Below are 9,284 nucleotides of genomic sequence, written 5' to 3' on the forward strand. Positions count from 1 at the left end.
AACATGTAGCCCATAACAATAAGCAACTACTGTAGTACAGCTTTTATTTTGCTTTAGTCTGTACAATTTTGACCATTAAAGAGAGGCCTTTCAGAAACTTGACTTTCTTTCTAACCAAGTGAAATGTATACGTTTGAAAGCACGAAGTTCATTTTATTACTGACACAAGGCTCAAAGATACTTCACTCATCAGTTTACAGATTTCCTTATAAATATCTCCCCATATATTTGATGTAGGAATTGAAACAGAATATTAAGGTGTTGTTTTTTTTTAACAAATTTTGGAGCAGCAAGTTCTTTGCCAAAACCACATTTCTCCTTGTCAAGAGCCATTGTTCCCTTAAGGGAAGTGGACATCATGTCTGCAACATTGACTTTCTTATAAAGAGAAATTAGAGGGTGCTCCTTTTCTCTATGCCCTAGGTTTAAATTCTTTGTCAAAAGAATACCTCTTGGTGATTAACACAATGCACAGAATGATAAGGTGCATTTCCTTAGGAAAATAACTGTTCAGATCTATTACATATAATAAATTACATAGATTGCATAGAATAAGTTATTTATTCCATAAGAAATTATTGGGGATTCGAGGCAAGTTAATTTGACCATAAACAGGCAAATAATCCTTTTGCCACATGACTGTAATATTCAGATAAAGATATATCTATGCTCTGGCCGGTATGGCTCAGTTGGTTGGAGCATCATCCCATCCCTGGTCGGGGTAGGATCAATGTTTCTTTCTCTCTCTAAAATCAATTTATATTATTCTTTAATAATTATATTGCTAAATTCTACATTTTCCCATTTGAGGTAACTAGGCTTTTTAAAAAATTAATCTTTCAAATATCCCTGTCCTTTAAAAAGTGCCACAGTACACAGTAGCCCTTAAAAAGTGTTAGATATTATTTTTTGGGAACGCTACAGAATAAAGAAATGCTAGACAAAGAAAGACACTCTGAGAAATCATATTTTTGTAAAAGAAAACATTCCATACCATGGCAAGTGAATGCCACCTGCCAGGGAGGCCCCACTTGAGCTTGGCGCCCAAGCACCATGGGCCCAGCCTAGACATTGATGAAGTTTTGTCAAGCTCTCTCTATGTCAGAACACTAAATGGGTTCATGAAACTTTAACAAAGGCCTACAGGGAGAAGGAGAAAATGCTCACTGAAACCATGTCCTAGAATGGTCACCAATTATTATTAATAATAATAGTTAACCTTTATGGAAAGCTTACTTGGTGCAAAACTCTGAGCCAAGGGCCTTTCATGCGTTATTTCACTGAATCCTCCCAACCCCCTATAAGGTAGTTACTGCTTTGTTAAGCCCGTATTTTACAAAACCTGGGGATTAGAGAAGTTAAGTAACTTGTCCAACTGCTGTTAAGTGGAAATCTTATATATGAATCCAGATAGTTGGGTATTTTCTCAAGTAGAGTCACAAACCTTCAGTGGTAGGTACCAAACTTGCCTCCTGGCTCCTCTAAAGCCCCAGAGGGTGCTAATGGGGCATTGAACAGTTAGGGAACTGATTCAGGCCCTCAGTTCATATCTTCTCAGGAAAAAGCCTTCTTAAGTAGCGTTGCAATGAGGATAAGTGTAATTCTGCATTCTACTAAAATGAATTAAGATAACTAATAATAGGGAAAGGCCACCAGGCTGGCACCAGCTTTGAAGTCTATAAACTCCACCTATGATTCACTCCACAGGCTTCTTGCTCAAGAATGTTTCCAGGTGGAAGTTCTGCTGATTCTGTGGCCTGAAAGAGTGGAACCTGCCTGTGAGAAAGATGGAATGGAGTAGTTGCTGCCACCTCCTCGCTTCACTCCTCTCTCTTCCACCTCCACAAGCAGTCCCAATCCGATCCTTTCCAAGGAAACCACTGTCCACATCATCTTTTTGAGAGTCGGAGAGGAAAATGGAGTCCAACCTGGGTCAGATGGGGACATAAAGAGGAGGGGTCATGCCTGAGACATGTACTGAAGAAGGACAGCACAGATAAATGGGAAGCCAGCAAAGAGTCTTTGGAGCCAAGCCCTCTTTCTTTTCCCTTTTCTCCATCCTGTCTCCCTCTCTCTGGCCTGGTCAAAATCTGTCTTCAGGGAAGGATCTGAGATCAGCTGCCTCACTGGGAACAAAGTCAGGAAATACCCATGTGGTTTCTGTGCCCTGTTAAGGGCTTTTAGGAATCAGTGAGCAAGTCAGGCAGGTAGATTTGTCTTGTTCAGGATTAATTACTCAGTGCCTAGAATAGTGCCTGGCTCCTTAAACTTTGTGGAATAAATAAATTTTGGAGGCCAGGGAGTTCTTCTTGGGACCCTAAAACTCCCACACCTCTTGGCCCTGGACTGTGGACCTGTGAGCCACGGGTGCTGAACAGAGCTTCCAGCCTCAGCATTCCACATCCACTTCCTGGAATGCAGCGCCTCCTAGTGGAAGTCTAGGGCTGCGGCCTCCTCCCTAGATGCCTCCAAACTTGGACCCCTCTATTACTCCCCCCAGATCTCCATCTTCTCATTCTCATAACCTCAATGTCACCCTCATCGATGAAGCCCAGTAGACTGGAGCAGGACCCTTCTAGTAAGCACAAGTACTCACAAGATGAACAATAAAGGGCTCCAATGGAGTCAGGTAGTTACCTTATGTGAGAGCAGCACTTCTCAAACTAAGGTGCAGATGAATAATGTGCGAATGCTTATAAATTACAGTTGTCTTCGTCAAGATTTGCCCCTTAAAGGTTTCCCTGCCTCTTTTCTAGTGCTGAGACTTAAAGAAGAGCTTAACCTTCGAGTTGGAAGGACTTGGAGGAAAGGACCAAATTCCCAGAATCAGAAACTGCAAAATATGATTTACTAGTAAAGCAAGAGGTCAAGGGGAAGAGGGTGTTGTCTGGCTGCTCAGAGAGGGCGTTCCAGAGCAGCAGGTGAGGTCATCAAAGGTCAGGGTCCCTAGTTCTCAGCTCTGCCAGAGTTTTGAGTGTCAACCTGTGAACCAAAAGGTCACGGAGTTCCATTCCCAGTCAGGGCACATGCCCAGGTTGTGGGCTCAATCCCCAGTAGGGAACGTGCAGGAAACAGCTGATCAATGATTCTCTGTCATCGTTGATGTTTCTCTCTCTCTCTCTCTCTCCCTCTCTCTCTCTCTCTCTCTCTCTCTCTCTCCCCCCCCCCCCCTTTCCCGTCCTCTCTGAAATCAATAAAAATATAGAAGAAAGGAAAAAGAACAACTGAGCTTGTTCAGAACAATGCTCTTCCCTGCAAAAACATCTACATGGATCTACATGGGCAGTCACATCATTATCAAAAGTCTGTTTTGTAGGCCTGATATCAGACCAAGGGGAATCAAGTGACTTCAGAAAAGGATATTATGAAATTTTGATAGTTGGGTTCATCCATCTCCAGGATAACTATATACCTGCCAGGAAGGTCATCAGTTGCAAGTGCAGAAGAACACCTTCCAATCCTGTCACTCTTTCTCAAGGAAAAAAACAGGAGACTTTCCTTGCTTCCCACCTGACACCTCATTCCAGCCCTCGGATTTAAAAACCTTCAGTGTAGCTATTTGGTAAATGGTCAGAGGAAAAAAGTTCATCACATTTCTGTTGGCCAGTTCTGTTTTTTTATATGATGTTGACTATATGTGTGTGTGTGTATGTGAATATATATATATATATATATATATATATATATATATATGTATGTATATGTATGTATTCTTAAGTCTGGCACTTTCTCAGGCTCACCTTCCTCCATTCTGTTCTATTGTGGTCTGAGCTGTCCTGTTGTGTGGCTTTAAATTCATCAAATTTCAGAAACTGGCAGTGGGAAGACCTGGGAAAATTACAGCCCTCAATAGTGTCTTGCTCTTACACACCATTCAGTAAGTCTTTGCTGATAAATTGTCGGTAAAGGGGGCACAACCTCACTGCAATGTCCACCTCTCCCAGGTTTGCTTCCTGGCTTGCTTTGCCAGCCCCCAAGTCCCCTGGGAGCAGCTGGAGAGGCTCATTTCTCACTAAGTCCTACCTCATTTCCTCCTTGACATGATACAGCTGCTGTCAGCCACCCCAGAGCCAAATCCAAAACTTCCATTTTGCCTGATGCTAAATGACAGACCTTAATTTGTTAAATTTGGATTTTTTAAGTGCTCATAAAATAACTAACAAAATTTGCTTTAAACCTGAGGTAGATTAGGAAAAAAATCCTCAAGGAGGAAACACCCGGTCACCTAGGAGGTTGTGGAGACGGAGGCCACAAACTCCTCATTGGCACTATCATTGTGACTCTGGAAATGAGCCCCCTCCAGGGCCGCCATATTTTCCATTTGTCACAGTGTATTGTCTACTCCGCACTCTTCTCACCCTTATAAATGTTTGCACATTGTTCTTATGACCCTTAGACTCCAAAGTATTTAAGTTCTAGCTAGTGCGAGGCTTTTTAAAGAACACAATATATGATTTGACCCTTGGTAGGGGCTAAATGAAGAAAGAATGACGTCCTGCGGTAAAACAAGCACATAACAGGAAATACGAAGGCCAGCTGAGCTGTGGGCAGATGAACTACAAAGAGGAGTCAAGTCGCAGAGTTTATTTTTTGCCACTTTGGAATCTGGGCTATGGCTGAAGTCATGATAAGAGGTAGAGAACAACTGGAGAGGAATGCGGCTTCGGGAACCTAAAAGAGCGTCCTTGCCGTGCCATTGCCCCACAATGCCGTGACTCGGATTCGAACCGAGGTTGCTGCGGCCACAACGCAGAGTACTAACCACTATACGATCACGGCGAGCTACCGGAACGCCACAGGAGCAGGCCTTCCGAGGGCTGTACTCGTCTATAGGCCTGACATTCCAAGCTTCCTAAATTGACCATTGTGACCCAGGCCCTTCTGGCCCTCGCCCTGACCTGAAGCAGAGGACCAGCACCGCGGACTCCCCGGCTGGTCGTCCACACAAACCGTAAAAAAGTTTTGCAAGCGAAAGGACTCCAATGAGGCCAAGCCTACGTGGGCAGTGCGAACGTGAGGCCCCGGAGTTGCCCAAAAGGTGGCCCTCTCACACACACCGCTCACGCTATCTGAACAGACTCTGGTTTAGAATGGGGCTGTCTCTTAAATTCTACAAGAAAATCGGTTCCGACCCACCCGCACAACTTCCTTTGAGACGCAAGGAAGTGAAAACCCGAGCGCAGCTTCCTTCCATGCGAAGCGGCGGGATCCAGCCCGCAGACGAAAGCAAGGAAGTGCGCCTGCGTACACTCGGAAAAGCCAGGTTGGAGATGGGCGGGAGCAAGGACAAATCAGATGTGTTAAGGGGCGGGGCTTTTAACACAGAAGACTTCAGGAGAGGACTTAGTGCGTCAGGTCCCCAGTAGCTCGCCGTGATCGTATAGTGGTTAGTACTCTGCGTTGTGGCCGCAGCAACCTCGGTTCGAATCCGAGTCACGGCATTGCGTGAAGCAATGACACGGCAGGGGATTTGCCTTTTGCTTTTCTCTCGAGTTTTTAACGACCTTCTGGAAAATAGATCTCAATTCCCTTACGACAGCGGGAAATGGCGTTTTCGCCATCTCTGGCTAAACTGGATATCTGACAAAAATAGGCTTCCAGTTACTCCAGATCTATGTGCGTTATCGTTCTTGGGGACAAACCACAAAGCACTCACAAGGCTGTGTTACAACAGACGTGTACAAATTCCCATGGCAGCACTGGAAACGGACTCCCAATAGTAGGAAGAGAAGGCCTCGCAAAACAGTTGTCCTTTGAAGTAGCTCTTGAAGGCAGAAAGGAAATTTGTCAATCAGCCAAGATAATCTCCTGTGCAAAGGCTTAAATTGCTATCGTAATTCCTCTTTGCAAATTTTCTCTCTGAATGGGTAGACTAATTTCTTGGAGGGTGGGAGTGAGAGGTGGTGCGGTCAAATGATTCAACTCGTGTTTAGCAAGATCCTTCTGGCGATTCTGTAGGGTGTGGGGAGGTGATTAGAGCAGACACTGGAGAGACGGGTAGTCATTGTGGATTCACTTTTTAGAACCAGTAGCAAGTTCTTGGTTTAGCAGAAAGCCACTTCCTACTGTGGACTCCGCCCGGTTCTAGGCGCGGTGGGGGCGGGAGCACAAGAAAAACCCTGCCTAAATCCTGCTGCCGCCCAGGGGCACAACAGAGGTGGATACCAGGTCCCGCAGAAGATTGCGGGAGTGAGGAATCAGCGCCGTCGGGGAAGTAGAAGAAGCTGCAAGGCAGTGGGTGTTGAGGGAAGGAGAACGGGAGGGTAAGATGCGTTGAGTCCATGCTACGTGGCCAGCCGGGTTGTGGGGCGTCCACATCCTCCGCAGAGGAGGCGTTGGGTCACTCCTGGGGGAATCAGCAGGGAAGAGAACCCCTGAGGAGCGCCCTGCAGGCCCACGATCATTGGAAGGGTCTCCCGAGCACAGAAGTCGGCGTCCCCCAGGGAATGGGAGTTACACAGCTTGTGAACGCTCTGATATCCGACCAGTCCCGAATGTGGATGCCCAAATGGTCCCCTCATCTCACATGGAACCCACCCTTCCCACTGCATCGTCACCATCTCCCGCGACTGAAGGACCAGAACAGGACAGAACCCTAGCAACTGCCGTGAGCTCAATGAACTGCGAGTTCTCAGACAGGCCTTAAGCTGAAATCCCGCCCCATAGGCGGGGCTTTTAGTGACGTGCAGACTGGGAAGGCCTATAACTATTGAAAGGGATAATCGAAAGTCGTGCGTCCCAAGGCTCCGGTAGCTCGCCGTGATCGTATAGTGGTTAGTACTCTGCGTTGTGGCCGCAGCAACCTCGGTTCGAATCCGAGTCACGGCATTGTGGAACAATGACACGGCAAGGGGCTTAAACTTTTAATTCTCTTTCTTTTCTTTACCCACTCGATCTGTTTTGTATATATCATAAATTGCTTTTTAAAAAATAAGCCACTGCACCTCCCCTGAATATTGAGCCACCTCTAACGTCGCCACCCCCAGTAATTCTGATTTAACGCTTCGGCTTCAGATCAGTTTGAAAATCGGTGTCCAAATCATTCTCCTACACCAGCAAAACAGTGCCTCTGTGACTTTGCGATTTTTTTTTCCTTTTCATGCACTTTTTAAAATTTGGGTTGTTCTTTTTCAAATAGAGAGTGCATGTGCACAAGTCCAGTGAAAAGTAAGTCTCCTCATTCTTCACTCTGTCCACCAATTATTGCCAGTTTCCAGTGTATCTTTCTATGACAGTCCTTGTATAAACACTTATATGTATGCAAATATATTCCCGCTCTTCTTGCAAAATACAAATGACCTCTTCTCTTCCTCTCTCTCACCCTCAGAGTCAAAACTTGAGGTGATAGATTTGCACTGATAGGCGATCTCCAATTACAGGGAAGAACAGTACACATACCTGGAGGGAATCTCTACTCACTCAGATCCTGTCCTTTTTCTCCCCAGGCCTCCATCCTGGCTGGGGAAGGTGGGAGATGTTTGGGATGGTAAGAGAGGGGAAAGTGGTTCACTACTGTGTCCATAGAAACCTTTGGATGAGAGCCTGGGCTCTCTAAGGAAGCAGCCCTATTTTGATTTTAGGTTGGAAGGGCAGGGAAGCATCCTGGGTTTAGAAGTGGGAAAAGGGATCCATTTGAAGGCTCTCTACTTCCATCTCTCCCCAATCTTATTGTCAGGATCCAACCTAAGTCACAAGCCAGTGTAGTTAGAAAATTCAAGTTCATTGAAGGCAGAACCAAATCTTACTATGTTTGTGTTCCAAGCATACATCTTCTCCATAAATATTTGAACTGAGGTTTCTAATGGAGTTTTTAAATGAGTGAAGTGGCCTAATTTGCTTTTTGGTTGTAAATTAGGTTGTATTCTTTCAACACAGAATCATGTTATTTTCATATCAGACAAATAGAAAACTTGGCCCAAATGAACCTCATTTACATCCAGAATCTCAAAGAACAGAGTGCATATGTGAGTGTACTAGGATATGTTAGTCCTCACAAGGTTGTGGACAGAGATGGGCCCAAGGCAGGACAAGGACCAGACTTAGAAGAAGGCACAACCCAGAAGGAAGCAGAGTTCAGGACAGAATGAGCATCTAAAGTCAGGCACAAACAGAAGTGATGACACCCAGAGTGTAGTCAGTAAGAAAAGTGAGGGCTAAGGACTAGGCCTTGGGATGTGCACAAATTTAAGAGGTTAAAGGGGAAAGAGAGGATGTGGCCTGAGAGAAAGGAAGAGAACCAGAACAGTGTCATTTAAAGAAAAATTTGGGAGAAGATTTCGAGCACAGAGAGGTCAGCAAACTCAGATGCTGCAAAGGAGAAAGAGGAATGAGACAAAATCTTTGGGTTTGACACTTAGAAGTCATTGTTGATTTTTAAGACCTTCTATGAGAGCAACTGGATAATGTGTTTCAAGAGTCAGGAAAACAAAGTATACTCTTTGCTCTAATAATTCTACTTTTAGGGATCCTGCCAAAGCAAATAATCCTAAACTTGGAAAAGTTATCTGAATAAAGATGTCTGTTTACAGAGTTATTTAGAAGGGAGGAGAATGGGAATAGCCTAAATGACCAACAAATAAAGCGCTGAACTAAACTAAGGTATATAATAATAGTCATTTTAATTTTTTAAAATAACAATCATTTTTAAAGTATAAAGTCAACTTTTAAATATTATTTCTAACTAAAAAGAGTAAGATTCCCTTAAAGAAATGACTGATTACAGATCTTCAGCAGGGGAAGTACAAGTTGAGTCTGGAATACCTTGTGTAAGAAAGCAAGTAAGTGCTTAAAAGCTGATAGGACCAAATCAAAAGGACACAGAAGCCTTCTGAAAGGACTCCTATTGGACAAATTTGGGGCAATTTGAGCATCAAAAAGAATATTGATAGTAATAGATTACATCACAAAGAATTAAAGAATTTTTGAGGTCATGGGGAGAGAGAGGGAAAAAGAAGAAAGAGGAAGAATTCTTCACAGAAGAATGCCAGATAATAAACACAGAAGTAATGACAGAAGTACAGAGCCACCATTTTGCAACCACAGTGTAATAACAAATGCAAGCAGGGAAGCCAAAACCACTTGGTAAAACCTTGTTGGGAGCAAATAGTAAAAAGGTCTTAAGAAAGCACGCCAGAACCTACTTTAACTTGTCGTGTAGAGAGATCTGATGAATTCTAACTTAACCAAGTGAGCAAGCCTGGCACCACCAATGAAGAGACAAATATGCACTAGTGGCCTCCCAGTGTGACACAACATCCCCTACATGGTGGTCTTTTCAAAACTGA

This window comes from Plecotus auritus (assembly GCF_963455305.1).
Source record: "Plecotus auritus genome assembly, chromosome: 1".
NCBI lineage: Eukaryota > Metazoa > Chordata > Mammalia > Chiroptera > Vespertilionidae > Plecotus > Plecotus auritus.